This window comes from Caretta caretta, chromosome 11 (genome assembly GCF_965140235.1).
Source record: "Caretta caretta isolate rCarCar2 chromosome 11, rCarCar1.hap1, whole genome shotgun sequence".
Taxonomy (NCBI): Eukaryota; Metazoa; Chordata; order Testudines; family Cheloniidae; genus Caretta; species Caretta caretta.
This window is the reverse complement of record NC_134216.1, coordinates 64,033,457-64,051,098: the sequence shown is the minus strand read 5'-3', so window position 1 is coordinate 64,051,098 and position 17,642 is coordinate 64,033,457. Positions and strand designations below refer to the sequence as shown.

Here is a 17,642-nt window from a genome sequence, read left to right as displayed (position 1 = left end):
TGGTCCACATTTCCAGCAAACTGTTTTTGATTCCATGGATAATAAGTAAATCACTACATCCCAGGGAACTGGCCTGGCCCCTTCCCCTCATTTCTACCCTTCCCCCCCCCCCCCCCAGCAAATCTGAGTCATTGGCCAGGCCCCGCTCACTGCCGGAGCTCCAAACACCCCCAGAACTAGACCAGAGGAGAGGTCTTGAGGCATCTCGGACCTTCTCAATATGCCAGAGATCCAGCTGGGAAGCCAAGCAGTGACAGGAAATGCTGATGAGGAGACCTCAGCTGGTACGTTTGGGTGGTATATTTAACCCGTCCATCCCGTTTATGCAGGTTCGTATGCAGGGGCTTAGGGACCTTTATTCCAGGTCCTGAATGTGCACCACGATGACTGTTTATGGGCTGTCGGAGGTAGCTACAGTAGCAGATGGAAGTGTGTCTCCATGCAGCATCCTTATAGCCCCGTTCAGTCACCATTTTCACTCCCTCCTTCCTCTCCTCAGTTGATTACTTGTTAAAAACATCCCAGATAAGGATGTTTATACTAACTGCACTCCTCCCAATCCCCTGGCAACTGGGAATAGCTCTTCCCTTCACCCACCTGTGCCAGTAGGGCTCTCTGCCTCCTCCCCAGCCATGACTACATGTGGGTGAGCAAAAGAGAGCATGCAAGTGGCAGAAAAAGATGGTAAAACTGCTCCCTCATCACTAGATGCTTGTTTATTGCATTAGCACAAAAGAGAGCCCAATTTATGTGATGGTTAAAGACATCTAAAATCAGTGTGTGATCATTGCCCTGAGCAAACACAGCATTTCAAGCATTTAATGGTACAATAGTTTCATCATTGTTTAAAAGGCCCTTAAGATTATACAGGTTATAAAAGGCATCTGAGGTAATTGGGCAGTAATCACATAGCTGCACAATTTCACTGTAATTGTATCAAGCACAGGAGTGGTGCATCTGAATGCACACGTGCAACATGTTGCAGGCTACAAGCACTACAGCATATGTATCACAGCTGGAAAATCTCACTTGTTTTAACATGTACTTTGTGCAAATCTGCGGCAGTTATAACTCAGAACTTCCAGAAAGACGTTCCTACCGGAGGACAGGATTCAGAGGCCGGTGGCTGCAACGCACAGACAGTTCTCCTGTCATATCTATCACGGCTCTGATGTTTCTGATCAGAATGTTGGTCTACTACATCGATACGCTGCACTGGGTTAGATTCCACGTGTCCTCTCCAGAAGTTTCTCATTTCCCTGAAGCCATGGGCCCCATCTTCCCTGTCCTCCTCTAGTGCTGGTACCAAAAGGAGTCGCCACATTCCCTCTCTCAGTGGCTAGAAGGTAGCTACTCAAAGGGCCACAGGATGCCAGAATCAGCAGGGGTTAAAAAGAGAGCCTTTGGGCCCAGTTAGCCCCACCCCACTATACCTGCGGCCAATGCCAGGCTGGGGGCAGGGAGAAAAGAAGAGAGCCTGGCTCAGTTCGGGGCTGACTGGTGAAAAGGCAACAGCTAGCCGCCTTCCTACCTGAGGTGAAGGAGCACTAGCCTGCCCGCCTGGCCTTAAAGACTGAGGCTCCTCAACCAAGCAGGGGTCTAAGAGCCATGCGCTCTAACCACTAGGCCACTTGGCCCTCCAAGCTGCCTGTTACATGTATATTTTGGAATTCTCCCAGCAAAGTCTTAATATGAGTCTAAAGCCCCAGACTCTCAAATGCCGAAGCGCAGCCATTTCCATAGAGACAGAGGTTAGGGGTCTATTATAGGAGTGGGTGGGTGAGGTTCTGTGGCCTCCGATGTTGAAGAAGTCAGACTAGAGGATCACAATGGTCCTCAGACTAGAGGATCACGATGGTTCTCAGACTAGAGGATCATGACGGTCCCTTCTGACCTAAAATCTAGGAGAAAATGAGCACAGGATTCAATTTCATCTGGACATCAGATGGTCTCTTGGCTGCCTTGCATGTCAACCCTACACAACATGGGGAACTCCCCCTTATCAGCAGAACAGCAGTATTGCATCTCTCCTGGTAGCAAAGTTGTTCTAAGAGCTAACGCCGCCTGTCTCCCCCAGATAAACACTATGTTCTGCAGGTAACAAGAATTTATTCTTCTCTCCTTTTGTTCACATGCAAGACACCTTCTGAAAAGCCCTGGCATGCTCTGGATGTCTGGTGAGCTCTAAAAATCTACACTGAATCACTAAGCAATCCAGAAAATCTTTAGCTCCATTTGCTCTGTAACCACCTGTCCATCATCAAATGAGAGGGGGAAAAAACAAAAACAAAGACACAAAAAGTTTCAATGGGTAGATGTCCATGGTGCGTTTCAGAAATTCGCAAATCCAGAAGCCTTTCTTCACCTTAAACTTTCTTGTCCATTCATTCAGCACCCGGACAGCCTCTTGTCCGAAGAGTAACATACAAAGAGAGATGTTGAATGGCCTCTTGATGATCTGTCCACGCCTTCACAAATTAAATGTGCAGGCCTGATCAGGCCCTGCCTTTGGAAGGATGATTCCTCAAGCTGTCCTCACCCATTTAAAACAGAAAATCTATCTCCTTCACATTGCAGATCGCTATTCATCCTTTGTTTCCTCCCCCGGTTACACAGTGCTATGGGATATCTCATTGTCCTGGATCTGTGAGCTTTCCTTGCAAAGAAAAATAGGAATTTATCTCAACTTACCTGGAAATTTCCTTTCTTCGAGAAGGAAAGTCTGCAGATCCATCCCATCTGGCACAAATATTACTATTCTGAGGGAAGGATTACAGTACTGCATCTTTACTCCTTTCTCTCTTTGGTACACAGTATATCTCTGTCTGCTGGTAGGAACGTGTTTGTGTGTATTTTTGGCTATGGTCACTAACCTGTTGGTTAATGGTTCAAGGAATTAGGTTAATCACAGAATCATAGAATCATAGATTTTAAGGTTAGAAGGGACCATTATGATCATCTAATCTGACCTCCTGCACAACGCAGGCCACAGAATCTCACCCACCAACTCCTGTAACAAACCCCTAACTTATGTCTGATCTATTGAAGGTTAATGAAGTAGCTTTGGAAGTATCACAAACTAGTTGAATCTCCAGAGGTGTGGTCATACCCTCTCTACTTTGACTGATTAGTCTGGTTCTGCCTCACAGGAGCTGCCAGCAAGCGAAGACGCATTTTCATGGGTCTGTGGGTTTTCCCTGATAGAAGAATGGAATAATACATTTTCCTAATTTCACAAAATCATGTATAAGGAACAATACACACACACACAGAGCACTGGTTTTACTCTGCTCACAGTCAGGTTTTAAATCAGGGAATCTGGCAATTCTAGAAAACAAAAAATTCCCCCTAATTTTTCATACCTTCCCAGGAGAATTTATTAAATTTATTTCTCTGGCCAAACAAATGAGCCTGGAAATAAATATCTGCATCCTGCTCTGGGAGCTTGAGAATGGTCTGATACGCTTGGGAATAGTTTCCAATCTCTCTCTCTATGTGGAGAGAGAGAGAAATGTGGGCTCCCTAGAAATTTTTTTGTCTTAACTAGCTCATAAATTCTTCACCATAACCTTGATCGTTTATAACAGCTGCTTCACTTTTCTCAACAGGTATAGTAGCGGTATTAGCATGATGCAAAAGTTAAAAATGACAGAAAGAACGAGGTGTACTTGTGGCATCTTAGAGACTAACAAATTTATTTGAGCATAAGCTTTCGTGGGCTAAAGCCCACTTCATCAGATTCATGCAGTGGAAAATACAGTAGGAAGATATATATATATCTACAGAGAACATGAAAAAATGGGGGTTGCCATACCAACTCTTAACGAGACCAATCGATTAAGGTGGGCTATTATCAGCAGGAGAAAAGACAGACGTTCACTCCCTAATTATACTAATCACATTTCAGGCCTTTTTAACGTCATAGTGAATATTTTGCTAATAATCAAGTCATTAGACATGGATCTAAACCCAAACCCCAGATTTAAATACCCCAGGCTTTGGGGGCCTTTTGAAATCTGCAGCGAACCTCAATCAGAATTTTGAAAGTCTGTATTATCAAAACCCTTGATCCAAACACTCCTGAGCTTCGGAATCTGTGAGGCCCAGATATGAACTGTCTCTACATACAAAATAAGCTTTGCTTAGCCAGAAACTTACCACCCTAATGTGTTTACTGTGTGAATTATGGTGTATCTAAAATATATCTTGGAATGGGTTCTAATCTACTGTGCCTTGTAACCATCACTGAGGGTTTTTTCACCTTTGTCTGTTATTGCTCTGTCTTAAATTCTTACCCTTTCACAACCCTCTCTGTTTCTCTCTCTTAACTCCACTTGCTGACCAACCCATTCCATCTATAGCAGGATTACCAAGCTCCAGATACACAATGAGTATTCAAAAGGCACAAAGAACTAGAAAACCTGTCTGTGGCAAACAGAAAGAAGCAGATTGTGGAAGCGCGTACGAATGAACCTGAGCTCCCAGTGAAAAGCAGTGACCAAAGCCAAATGACAATACAATATGCAGACGAAGGGCTTCCAGTTTGGGTATTTAAGCTGCATTAAGCTATCAGTGCAGTAACTGCAGAAGAGAAAGTCAGTCAGGTGATTTGTCAGGACGGCAAAGGTAATTTTTTATTATACTTCCATTCCCTTCCCACCACGCACACATACACTTTTTAAAGCCCCTTTTGGTAGCTGATGATTGTTTTCCGCCCCATGCACACATCTTATTACTATATTCCTCATCTTTCAGATCCACAGCTGGTGTTAATCAGGGCAGCTCTGCTGAAGTCAACAGAACTATACCAATTGAGACCAGCTGAGGATCTGGTCCTGACTTTTAAGGAGGAACTCTTCCATCCCACCTATATCAGCTGCTACTTTCTTGCTATGCCCCATCAGGAGAGAAAGGGAAAGACACACACACACAGAAAACTCCCACTGGAGTTACCCAACACTGATACTATCCTGTCAATCAACCAGCCAAGGATTGTTATTAATACACAGTAATGTGGTCTGTTCCTTTCTCAAGTGGCTCACCTACAGTGCCTAATTGCAATGAAAGAGGTGCTGGTGCTCAACAATTAGGCGCTGGAGCTCAAGCAATTTTTTTACATTCATAACTGATGCAGCAAGCCCAGAGGTGCCGGGACTACGAACTGCCAAGCCTCGAGGTGCCGAGGCTCACCCCTGGCAAGCCTTGGCACAAATTAAGCACTGGTCACCTGTTCTCTACCTGCCTCCACTGACATGGAGGGACCATACTTGAAGCCATGTCCAATATTATAGCTATCTACCCAACCAATGACCCTTCTTCACAGTGAGCAATATCAACATGAGCTGAACCAAAGCAAGGCACTACACCAGCTAACACCATAATGGTCCAACCCACACAGAATTCTCTGTAACACAGCTCTGATGGTCTATTCCCTCTCTCTAGATCATCTTCTATGAGGACAAGAACTTCCAGGGCCACTCCTATGAAAGCACCAGTGACTGTCCTGATCTGCAGTTCCAGCTGAGCCACTGTAATTCCATCCAGGTAGAAAGTGGCTGCTTCATGATCTATGAACAACCCAATTACATGGGACAGCAGTACTTTCTCAATAAGGGTGAATATTCTGACTTCCAGCAATGGATGGGCCTCAGTGATTCCATCAAGTCCTGCCGTGTTATCGCATCAGTAAGTCAGCTGTCATTTATTTCAAACAGTAGTAATTCTATCAGAGAATTAGGCACGATCTCAAACTAATACATTACAGAGTGCAATACAATCTGTATGTGGGCCTGGCTTTCCTGAAGGAAGCCAGTTGTGAGGATGCTCCTGGTATAAACCAATTACAGCGTACCTGAGCAATAAATTGAACAGGGCTGTTGGCCACCTGTGAGTCTTCAGCAGTGCATAATAGTTTTGTGTAGCTAGAGGAAAGAAAGAAGTGTGAGTGACACTGGATTCCAAGTGACTACATGTGCATTGGTTGACTGGAACCCACCCTCATGAACATTCGTTCTGAATGGCTGTGGGTTCTACCTCTGCTCCCTTCCTGGTCCCCAGTGCGCGGGATTGAAGATGGAGAGAGGGGATCAGGGAGCATTCCTGAGAGAAGAAGGGGGTGTATTGAAGTATACTGTGCTCCTGTTATTCTCTGTTCCCATGACCCATGGGGTATAAATTACAGCCCTGGGGCTGCTCTAACTTACACCAGGCCAGACCCTAGAGAACCCCCTTATAAGAGTATTGAAAAGGTGACTTAAAACGCAAGGATGGGCTCACGAAGAACTGAGGACGTGGGGCAAGATGGAGCCTTTGGGTTCAGCCCATGTAAGGGACAGTACATAGCTGCACCACCCAAGAAGTACCTTTCCTGCTTCCTCCTAGCTAGAGTTGGGGTTCACTTAGTACCCCCCTTTTGGGGATGGAGTTTATTCCCCTCAGGCCTGTCCAGTTCTGCTGCTCAGTATGCGGTAGGGGGCAGAGCCAAGACAGTCCTTTCCCCTGAGCTGCAGTCTAAGAGGATCATACCAGCCCTTATCCCCTTGTGCAGCTTAGGGAACAATCAAGCCCTTCTTACCAGGTGTATTGCTCTGCATTTGCTGCAGTGGGACCATGCACAGCAGCAAGTGCTATGCTCGGGAGTGTTTGCAGGACTAGTCCCTTATAATAAAAGATGCTAAACAGGGGGGACTTCTCAGGACCTCAGATTCTGTTTTAGGACTCAACCTCATCAGAACAGAACTAAAAGTAACAACACAAGAGCAGTGTGCCTAACCCACAGGGCTGTTGTCCCCGGATTCCCAGTCAGATGGGGTTCTGTCCTGCCACCATTGAATTCAGTGACCAAGCTCCATTGAAGTCAATGAGGCAGGATCAAGACCAGAGCAAGAAGCTGGAGGGAGTCCAGAGGTGTGCAATAAAAATGATCCAGGAGCAGGATGGATTAATATATAAGGAAAACTGCAAAGAGCTACTTACGCTGAGTGAAGCAACTGCTAAGGGTAAGGGGCATATGAGAACACTGTACAAATATTAGAAATATCAGGTGGGGAGAGTTTTGGTGGTAGAAGGGGGATATAACTAGGGGTGACAGGATGGAGATGAATTTCCACCGAGTAGCAGGATAACTTCCTAGCAGGGGGTTGCATTAGGATCTCTACACAAACAAGTTGTGCTGCTTTAACTATCCTGGCTGACCGTGGGGATCTACTACTCCTACACCCACACCACACACAGGCTGAGCAGAAGGGATCTTGTAGGAATGCTGGGTCTGTCACTGCCCGTTAGTTCACAACAAAGTTTTAGGCCTGGGACAGCTTGTTTAAATAGACCAATACTGTCCCCTCTCTAGTGACAGCAGGGACTGAACTCAGAACCTTCACCACTAAGAGAATGACCCTCTGCCGCTTAAACTAAAGAAGCAACTCCATTAGGTAACAGTGAGAGTAGCTTTTGGGGCAAACATGTAGTGTGCAGCAATCTGGGGTATGAATGTACAGCACTCCAGCCTTTCCCATGCTAACTGGTGACGTAGCACCCCCTGCTGCATGCTGGCAAATCCCTAACATGCACTGCAGTACAGTGGCTTGAACCACCACTGTACCAATGGGAGCTTTTAGTGTGAGGTAGCAGGGTCCACACAGTCAGTTAGTGCCCAGCAATCTAAAGCACTATGGATTTGCAGCCCGGCTTGCCGCACAGTAAGTGTTCACGTAAACAAGCCCTTCCTCTCTGATGTGGATCAGCTAATTGAAGCGGGAACAACACACACTGACCTTGTGGGTGGCACATCTTATTCAGGCTTGTATAAAGGTGTCTCCCTTTAAAGGTTACATGCAAACCAAGGGGGAATGGGTTTGTGCCCTTTTTTGCTACTTTGTGGTCCATAAAGGAGCCCTCAAGGTTTTTTAAAGGTTTTTTTTCCCTTGCCTTCCCCCCCCCTCAGAAATATCGGGACAGTTGAGTCTTGTTTCATTTTTCACCATTCCTTGGGTGACTCAGAAATGTGGGTTGGGAGCTTTCTCGCCCTTAACTGAAGAGATGTAGGAGCTGAATTCCTAACAAAGCGAGCTTTTTTCCCATTGTAGTTAAATAGACATTAATGAAAAAATAAACAAATCAAAGGGCTGGATTTTCCACTGGGATACACTGGATGGCCCAAAGACTTTCAAATAGTCTTAATAAAAATAATCACTTCTGTCATCAATTATAAGCAAGTCCCACTTCCTTTGTAGCTGTGGTATTATACTCCATGAGGTCTTTCAGAGTGAATAAGAGCTGGGTTTTTTTGAATCTTTAAACTATATTTTTATTGTATTTGAACAATAATGTCATCAATAGAATATCGGCAACGCAAAAGATTGTTAAAGATTAATCCATATCAGCAGAATTTATCTAGTGAAGGAGAAGTCCAGAGTATCACCGCTTTCCTATACAAAATTCATTGAGAGGTAAATCAAACACTTACACTCTCAGAAGCCAACTGCTAAAGCTGTGTCAATAAAACAGAGGTTCATTTCCTGTACAAGTGCCTGAGTTTATTTCTCAGACACACGGCAAATAGGAGCACACAGAAAAGAGGTTACACATTTTTGAAGGAAGGTTTCTTATAGAATGATAGAACTGGAAGGGACCTCAAAGGTCATCTAGTCCAGTCCCCTGTAGGAATTAACAAAAAGAAAAGGAGTACTAGTGGCACCTTAGAGACTAACCAATTTATCTGAGCATAAGCTTTCGTGAGCTACAGCTCACTTCATCGGATGCATACTGTGGAAAATAAAGTGAGATTTATATACACACAGAACATGAAAAAATGGGTGTTATCCTTACAGTGTGTATGATAACACCCATTTTTTCATGTTCTGGGTGCATATAAATCTCCTCACTTTATTTTCCACTGAATGCATCCGATGAAGTGAGCTGTAGCTCATGAAAGCTTATGCTCAGATAAATTGGTTAGTCTCTAAGGTGCCACAAGTACTCCTTTTCTTTTTGCAAATACAGACTAACACGGCTGCTACTCTGAAACCTGTAGGAATTGAGGCTCTAAAAATTTAATTGGGTTCCTCTCCTTAGAGCAAAGATTATATATCTTTGCGAGAGAGATGGAATGAAGGCCTGAAATCCTTAAGGCTGTGACTCCCGCTATTCTATAATGGACTATTTTATGGGACATACTTTACTCCAAACTAGGGCCCTGATTCAGTAAACCATTTAAGCACATTCCTAAATTCATCCCTATGGAGCAAAGCACTTAAGCACCTATGTGATTTTAACACAGTGTGGTCTCATGGATAAAGCACTAGATTGGGGCTCAGTACCCCTGGGTTTCATTCCCAGCCCTGTCACTACCTTCAGGGTGATGTCAGTTTACAGCCTTTGTCTGTTAGATTAAAGAGCCCTTGAATATCAGATATCACCTGTCTGTGTATAGTTACATATCTACCTTGACCAAGACAATTTTAACCTTTGATGAGATAAAAGGGCAGAGTACCTTAAGTCTCCCATTGCAAGGTGTGTTTTTCAGACCTTGAATCATTCTTGCATGCCTAGGTTATCCCTTGCAACACGCTTGAGTTGCATTTCCATTTTACAGATGGATAAAGTGAGGCTCAGTGAGGTCTCAGTATTTCCCTAGGATCTAGTGGATTAACCGTAGCTCACAGTCAGGACTCGTGCATTCTAATTCCGGTTTTGACACTCATTTGTTCTGTGACCTGGGATCCAGCAACCTCACCGTTTGCTTTCATTTCCGGTTGAAAGTTCACCTATGCCTTTTTTTTTTTTAAAGCAAAAGGAGCTTTTCAATTTCACAGACATTCCAACAGCGGAAAATGTTGCATGAAAAATTAATCTCCATTTTTCCTATTCATTTCATGGAAGTTTCACAAATTCAGATTCAGCTGGGGGAAAAAAATGTGTTTGATGGCTCTTTCCCCCATCTGTCATATTTAGACATCTCTCGTGCTTCAGTTACTTTCCTCTTTTATCACCTTAATAATAGTAATAAGAGCACTTAACTCTTACATGGTGCGTCACAGCCGTATACCTCAATGTGCTTTACCAAGGAGGGTTTCACCATTTCCATTTTCCAGGTGGGGAAACCGAGGCACGGAGCGTGACTTCTCCAAAACCACTCAGGAGGTCAGTCGCAGAACTGAGAAAAGAAGCCAGGTTTTCTGCCTCCCATTCAAGTGTCCTACCCATTGGGCCAGACTGCTTTTGACTTAAATTCTTCTTTTGACGGATATTTCCTTACCACGACTCTAGACCCTGATCCAAAGCTCATTGAAATCAATGGGAGTCTCTTTATTTATATCAATGGGCTTTTGGATCAGGTCTGCATAGCTTCCAAGTATTAGGAAAGGTCCAGGCACCCTTTTTTATTTTCTTTCTTCTCTTTTTGCCACTGCAGCAGAAGGGCTCCAAGATAAAGATTTATGAGAGAGAAGCTCTAAGAGGACAAATGATGGAGTGTGCAGGAGATAGCAGCGAAGTCCACGATTGCTTCCAATACCACCACGTCAGCTCCTGTAATGTACTCGAGAGGCACTGGCAGAGCCACAAGGCAGATGGCAGTAGCGTGTGCTGGAACCCGGGGAGTACAGACAACTCACCGAGCGGGGAGCCCTGAACAGCTGACTCGGCTCTTTCTCACCCCACAGAGACTTTCACTTCAGACATTATCCGAGTTCTTGCCATTCTGCTTCAATGGAAAAACAAACCCAGCACGCTGGCATTTCAGCAGCAGTTCTAGTCTGGGTGGGTGTCTAGCAAGGTTTGTTTCCTTTTAAGATGACTATTAAACTCAATGTCAAATGGTACAAGGGTTATGAAGAGTGAGCACTCATAAGGAATATCTGTATATTTAAACCCTGTGCATTTATTACATTGAAAACATGCCTGTGATAGATCCTACAGATGACCTAGAATGGGAGATAACTTGTCACACAGAGGACTACAGACTAGATCCTGCAATGTGCGAAGCGCTGTGGCCCCAATCCAGCAAAGCACTTAACCACATGCTTAAGTCCCATTGATTTCAATAGGGCCACTCACATGCTTTAAGTTAAGCATATGCATGAGTGTTTTGCTGGATCGGGGCCAGAGTTCTCAGAATCATGGTCCTAGCAGAATGAACACAGGAAGTTGGTGTTGTAAGGGACTCTCAAATAAAGCTAGGGGCAGTAGATATTGCAGTACAGGGTAATCCTTGCCTGAGCACAGGAAGCCTAATTTAGGACAAAATCTTTGACCCCTGCAGAGAGCTTGAATCAGTGGATTTCGCTCTAGTAGGTCAAGGAGAAGGAACCTTCTCTCTCAGGGACTGAGCCCCAGCTGCAAGGTTGTAGTAACATCTGCATCTCCTGCATGCCACTTCTCCTCTGGGTTCTGGTCAGTGTGTCTGGTACAGATCCAGGAGCCACTCCCTTGTTCTCTCTCCAGCCAACCCTGTCTCAGTCTGTCCCAAACCCCCACCGCCACCCCCACTCTGCTTGCAGAGGGTGCACAGCCCCCTGGCACAATGCAATTACAGCAGTTTGGCTGAATAAGGCCCTGTGCACCTACAGAATGGGGCAAAATTTCAGCCAGAATGACATGTTCTGTGTGTTTCATGTCATGACCCCAGAGAGCTTCCTAACGCAGCCATGAGAGTCTTGCCATTTCTTCTCTTCCTTGGCCTGTGAGCCAGGAGGAGGTGTCAGAACTAGACATTTTCCCAACAAACATCACTGTGCTCAGGTAAGATCCACAGGAGATCCCACCATAACCGAGACATCTTTTTTCTGCCAATACAAGTCAGCCAGGGAGACCAGCAAGCATGTAAGCTGCTCTTGTGGAGAGAGAATTGCTCACACCCAACAGCCAGATGAAGGAATCCTATGTTCCTTTCCCGAATGGGTCACTAGAAATGTACTATACAAGCAGGGCTGTGCGATTGCTGAGACTAGCAGCTACAAACAGCAGTGACGAGAGGATGAAATAGAAATATGAATGAGTGAAAGTAATGATTTTCATCCCTAGCTCTCAAAGCTCCTTACAAAGGTGCAGCAGGGAAACTTGGACACAGAGAGATGAAGGCGGGGTTTTCAAAGGGGCTGAAGGGAGACAGGTGCCCAGCTACCATTGGAAGTCCATGGGATATGAACATTTTGCTCCTTTTGGCCTTTTTGACAATTCCAGGCAAAAAGACTTAAATACTCAGCCTGCCTCAGAGAAGAGCTCGAACCAAAACTCTGGATCTGAATACGCCCAACCTTTCAGGGGGCATGAGTAGCAGAACCCGGTTCCAATTGCTGGAGCTGGTCCCAATTTCTACAAGGGACTGAACCAATGCCTCTGATCAGAACATCCTCACACTTTGGAGAGGGAAGGAGCTTAAAATCCAACTCCGAATTCGGAGCCTGGGCCCATCTCTGCATAGCACTCTGCAATGTAAGGGCCACTTTACTTCTCCTTATCCACGTCTTGGCTCCTTCCCTTCTGTTCCCTTCCTCCGATTGCTCAGCAGCACCACGCCCACTTTTCACTTCCTGAGCAATAGCCTTACAGGTGTCTCTCAGTAGAATCCGGCATGACCGGCGACTGCTCTTACTGTTCTATCCTGAAGCCTTATCCTCACCAAAGACTCCCTCTCCACCCCCTTGACCACTTGCATTGTTCCACAGGAAAAGGAGGCTACCTGGCTGGGCGGCAGCAAATACACCTGTGTTTTGCAGGTGACTGTATTCTTTCATATGGTAAGGTCAGATGTAAACAATAGCACAGGACAGAGCGGGAGATCAGAGCTGATTACGGTAAACAGATGTTGTACGGCATACAGCTGGGATCTAAGCATGGCTGGCCCCCTGAGTGCTACGTGGATGTCAGTTCACAAACACCAGTGAAATGATTTTTTTTCTATTTATATTTTTAAGCAAATAAAGATAAAAAAAACAATGTTGGGGGGAGCTAACATTAAACATTACATTAACTCACTACTCCAAAAGGGAGGCTGGGTGGCTCAGGTGACTGGGAGTGGGACACAGAGGCTATCCCAGGTTGAAAGTGGGTACCACTTTTTCCTCTGTGGTCTGGGTGAAGATATATTCAGATGCTGAGCACTCTAGACAGAACTAGAAACACATGAGTGGATGGTCTGAGTCCTTGGACCCATGGACAGGGGTGTACATCACCCCAGCTGGCAGTCTCCTCGAGAGGGCAAGGTTTGAATTGCCCTAAGGGATTAATTCTCTTCTCTCCTGCAGAGGTGCTCCCTCTGGAATGAGTTGAGACAGTTTGGGGACAGTTTCCCGGTATTGTAACTCAGTCATTCCCCTACCCCAACACACCAAACCCCTTCCATTCGTGCTGTGATGCGAGTGGCTGGCATGACCAGCGGAGCTGGGCAGACCTCGAGCGAGATCACCTTTTCAGCTGCTGCCACAGCCTCTCTGGAGTGTGGACATGCACACGAGCCCAACTAAACCGTTATTCTGTAGCCGGGCCACACTCCCACACGAGGAGCTAACGTGAGGGAAGTAACTTGAAGGCAGGTCACGTGGGTTAACTCTGGAAAGAAGACGCATCCTGGGTGGGGCACTATATGGACACCCACTCTGCTCGGACCCCAACACACCCATTCTGTGGATACACTCAGCGCCCAGGGCTGTCAGTCCTGCAGTTTACATGGACACTAAATTCCTTGAAGCAATTGAGATTTGTTAGTGTAGCTGTTCCTTTGTCCATGCTTCTTAGGACAGTATGATTTTCTTGATGGAATTTTCTCTGTAACTCTGCGTTGAGAGAGCATACAGTGATCTAAACTCACTAGTATTACTGCTGGGGCCTCATTGTAGTACGTGCCGCTCATGCACATATAATCAGGGACAGCACCTGCCTCAAAGAGCTTTCAGTGTAAACGGACAAGAGCGACACAGGTGGGAGAACAGGGCTTTAATTAATTAGCCCCAGTTTACAGAGGGGAAATGCTACAAGACTCCCTGTCCCAGAACACCTTCTCACAGCACAGGGGGCATTGAAGATGCTCTGGCTCAGCTTCCACACCATTCTCTTCAGCCTACGCCAGCCGTAGAGGTGACGTGGCCCTCCAGTCTTGAGAGAGTTCAACCCCTTCCAGAGTAACAGAGTCCCTCAGTCCAAGTCCATCATAGCAAAAGGGTCTTCGGCCCCGGTGGGCTCAGCCTTCAGCCCCCTTCCTTACAGGCAAGCTCCCTGCAGCAATGGCCCACCTCACTGTCTAACCACTGGCTCCTGGGCTCCAATCAGCCCAACCCATCTGGATGATAACTCCCCCCTAGCAAAGCCTCTGGCAGGCCACAGGCCTCCGGCAGTTCCTAGCCTGAGCCCAGATTCCTGTCCACATCAGAGCAGCCTGCTTGCTACCCCAACCAAGCCAGCTCTCATGTGTAGGGCTCTCCTCCTCTCTGGCAGCCCTCTCTCCTCAGGACCAGCCACAGGAGACTTTGCCTGCCTGCCCTCCCTGCTTCCAATGCCTGTCCGGTTCCCTTCGTTTGACCCTTTGACCACACTCCTGTCCCTGTTGTTCATTAGTTGTCCCCCATAATTATTTGGTTTTCCAGGTCCTGTGGACCCCCCTCTTAGGCTGGGGGGGGATCCTTTAGCAGGGGCTCCCTGCTTCTGCTGCCTCCTTCTAAGCCTCACACCCTGCACAGGTGTAGCAGGGTGGAGCTAAAGAAACAGGGCTGACTAGCCCCCAGTCTTCTGGACCTTAAAGGGGCAGACCACCCTGTTACACCCCGGAAACTAAGGCACAGGGAGTTAAAGTGACTTGTTCAAGCAAGATCACACATTATATCTGTGGTAGGGGTAGGAAGTCAATCCAGGTTTCCTGAGTCCCAGTCCAGCACTTTCACCACACATCCTTCCTCACAATGAGTTCAGCCACCTCCTTTCTGTTCACAAATTATTCACAGACATGCTTAGAATTTTATGAATTTGTTCAATATTCCAAAATATTCAGCCTACGGACTGTTCATGAACGGTCACCCCAACTTTGAATATTGGCGATGGGTAATTTGTTATTGACACTGTGTGATTGGTCACCTAAGTCACATGGTTTTGTTTCTCTGACTGGATGATCACCAAACCCACAAAGCGCTTTACAGATAACTGTGCAAGAACTTTTGCAAATGTCTGTTCTCATAAAAATTCACTGCCAAAGTGTTTATGACGCTCCTTGGAAACATTCTAGTGAATAATTGTATGAACAGTTGCAGAATGTCACTGACAAGGGACTGTAATAAAACTCACTGTCTCAGAGCGCCACCTCAAAACACAGTGGGTCGTTGCAGCAGCTTTGTTTCAGTTTCCTCTTGGGCTTCCACAACTCCATACCACCAATGCGTCCTGTGGGCTGCCTCAGCAACCAAGACCTCCAGCTAAGTCACCTTTAGTCCAGGGTACCACTGAGGCCTTACACTCAGGCCTGTAACTACTTCTTCTTCCCCTGTATCAGGGCAAACCACATTCCTTCTTCCCCTTGATTGCAGGGGTCCTCTACATCCCTCTCACTAGAGTCTCTTTGCTTCTCTCCTGCCCCAATAGTCCCAGGCTAACCAAGGTCCTCAGGAAGGAGCAATCAACCCACCCGCACCCCCATCAGCCTCCTGCTGCAGGGCTTTTTTCCTTTTAAGTCCCCCACTCTGCCCAGGAGTAGCAAGGCGAGGCTAACTGAACGCAGGCTGCCCTGGCACAGGGACATGAAGTCCAAAGGGAATTCACAGTGTTTATCTGAGACAATATTTACAAATACATTTCCTTGTAACGTTTGCTGTGTTACCTGTAGCTGCATTAAGACATTGTTCACACTAGAGGGTGCTTGTAGGCTGTGCACTGACAGCGAAGCAGAAAACCAGAATGGAGGTAAAGTGCCACTGGTGATTACAATGTGCCTCACATCACCCTGGCAAAATACGAAGGCTGAATTTAACCAGTGGAGGAACTTAGGTGTCTGACACCCAGAGACACTCAGATAATATGGTGCTGAGGGCCATCTAAGAAGGCTGAGATATGTCTCTTTTAGATACTTATATGACCCCCATTACCATAGTTTCTGGGCTGGCTGCCATACAGTCTGTAATGTATTTATTCTCACAACAGCTCTGGCAAGGTAAGGCAGTGCTATTATCCCCATTACACAGATGGGGAACTGAGGCACAGAGAGGCTAAACAGCTTCTGTTCTATATAGGTTTTCATACTGCGCTCATCACTGTTGTATCTGAGTGCCTTCCGGCAGTCCATTACGCAACGCGACTAACATCTGGCACATGTTGTTTGTTCTCTCTCCTCTCCCCAGAGGGAGAAGCGGGTGCCCTGGAGTGACTAGTTGTGATAGGGTTTTTGGTTTTGTTTATTTTACTAAATCTACCTGTTGCTATGTATTTGTGCTGGTTGAGGCAAGGTCAAAGACACGCACCTTGCACTTGGAGCAGAAAGTGGAGAGGTTTATGACGGTCCTTGGTTCCTGGGGCTGTTTATGCCACAGTCTTGGACGGGGCCTTCAGAACACTCTATCCTGTACAGATGAGCTTTACCCTTATTGTAGAGAGATCTGTCGTCCCAGAGGAGTGACATTCTCAATCACGGTCTTTGTCCCAGAGCTTTAGACAGTCTTTTAGATATCCTGGGCTCAGGCCAATCAGTTCCTTGAAGATAAGCATGAGATCTTGGACTACATTCAAATTTCTAGGGGAAAAAGGCAGCGTACAGAGCAGAAGACAGGTTTGATGTGCCCACCGTAGCCTGTGTTTCTGAGGAGATGTTTGCAGCATTCTGTATTGGCTGGAGCTTCCGAAGCACGGAAGGTTTCATACCCAGGTACATCGCATCACTGTAGTGCAGCCAAGAGGCAGTGAACGCATGAATAACTGAGGACAGATTATCATTCACCCACATGGGATGGAGTCTCCCAGACAGAGACAATAAAGCACTACTTGCGGCTGTTATGTGAGAGCTCAGTGCCCGTGAGGAATCCAGGACTACTGCTGGATCACAGACTGCATTGACTAATAGTGGATGTGAACCTGATGCCCAAGGAGAGAGCATTGTGGCTGCAAACTATGCAAAATACTTTCCTATGCCCACCAGCATCACCTCTGTCTTGCTTGAGTTCAGCTTCAGCCAGCTGTTCTAATGGACTTGCCCCTGGTCACACAGGAAGTCTGGGACAGTGAGGAACTGAACCAGGTCTGAGTCCCAGGTTAACGCCCTAGGTACTGACCCACCCTTCCTTTCCCAGGTAGGTCAATATGTATGTTTGGCCTTTCAGTTTTGTTGAAGTTCACCACAAAGATTGTTGGTGGGCATGGTCAGATCCAGAGAGAGAACTATCGCTAGATGGGGGAAACATTACAAATGTATTCTTTGTGACATATGGCTACTCACAGCACAAGACTTTTGCAGAGTACTATGGCAAAATGTGCAAAACAAAATATCTGCATCCACAGTGACTATTGCACCCTGTTCTTTATTGTTTATACAATGCCATAGATGTGCATGGTGCCTAACAGGTTCCTTCCACTTAGAGATTATCATCTAGAACAGGGGTGGGCAAACTTTTTGGCCTGAGGATCACATCTGAGAATGGAAATTGTATGTTGGGCCATGAATGCTCACAAAATTA

The 17,642-nt window shown here is 46.1% G+C and overlaps 1 pseudogene; it reads left to right on the top strand.

Annotated features, from left to right (window-relative positions):
- Positions 1 to 220: 220 nt before the first annotated feature.
- LOC125645034 (gamma-crystallin 2-like) lies at positions 221 to 10,638 on the top strand (annotated as a pseudogene).
- Positions 10,639 to 17,642: the final 7,004 nt, after the last annotated feature.